The sequence below is a fragment of the Hippocampus comes genome, unplaced genomic scaffold (assembly GCF_001891065.2).
Source record: "Hippocampus comes isolate QL1 unplaced genomic scaffold, H_comes_QL1_v1.1 C16738354, whole genome shotgun sequence".
Taxonomy (NCBI): Eukaryota; Metazoa; Chordata; class Actinopteri; order Syngnathiformes; family Syngnathidae; genus Hippocampus; species Hippocampus comes.
The window spans coordinates 1-772 of NW_017837878.1; the positions used below are offsets into that span (position 1 = coordinate 1).

A 772-nucleotide genomic window follows, 5' to 3' on the forward strand; every position below is an offset into this window, starting at 1 on the left:
AAAAAAAAAGAAAAAACAAGCCTTGGATTGTCAGATGCAGAAAAAAAGCAAATAGTGGATTCCTGAGTGTATCGTGTCATACTCAGAAAATTGCGAGAGAAAGTTTTTTTTGTGTGTCGTACGACTGCGGTTAAGGAAAAAAGCTGTTCGAAAAACAAAATTGCGACTCACTCCCCAAAGACAGGGTTGAGTTGTTTGGGGATGTAGCGGTCTTTGGTGTCTTGACACTGTTGCCCAACGCGGAGCAGCAGGTACGGGTCGGCTTTGCCGTTGGGGTCAGCGGGAGCCAGATTGCTGCCCTGCGACAAGAAATTCAATCCGCACGATGTGACAGAATCTGCGTTCATTTCCATCCGCCTGCCGGAAAAAAAAGCCTTTTTGATGTGTTTATTCGTCACCTTGACCACGTAGACGCGAACCAGCACCTTGACCGGCGAGTTTTGGGGGATCCCTTTGGTGATGTAACACTTGACGTCATCTTCGTCGTCCGAATCGATCTGGTAGACCAGGAAGGAACCCTGAGGAGAGAAAGTGGCCACGTTGGACAGAAGAAAAATCCCAAGGAAAGGAGAGAACGCAATTCGTGGAGAAATTGCGTGTGAGGGCCGAGAGGCGCAATGAAAAAATATGCAATGACATTCGATGACCTGGAATGAGCGCAACTTGGAATGGTTGGAAGCGGTCCAATAATGCCGAAAGCAGAAGAAAGAAACAAAACAACATCAATTCATTCCGACATTTTATTTTAGAATTTTTGAGAAAAAAAAAAATT

General features: G+C 45.3%; 1 long non-coding RNA gene across 1 annotated transcript; it reads right to left on the reverse strand.

Moving 5' to 3' along the window:
• Nucleotides 1-118: 118 nt before the first annotated feature.
• LOC109509032 (uncharacterized) lies at nucleotides 119-583 on the reverse strand. Its single transcript, XR_002166849.1, has 2 exons — nucleotides 399-583; nucleotides 119-299 (listed from the first exon to the last, which is right to left on the reverse strand). It is a non-coding gene; the product is annotated as an uncharacterized LOC109509032 (long non-coding RNA).
• Nucleotides 584-772: the final 189 nt, after the last annotated feature.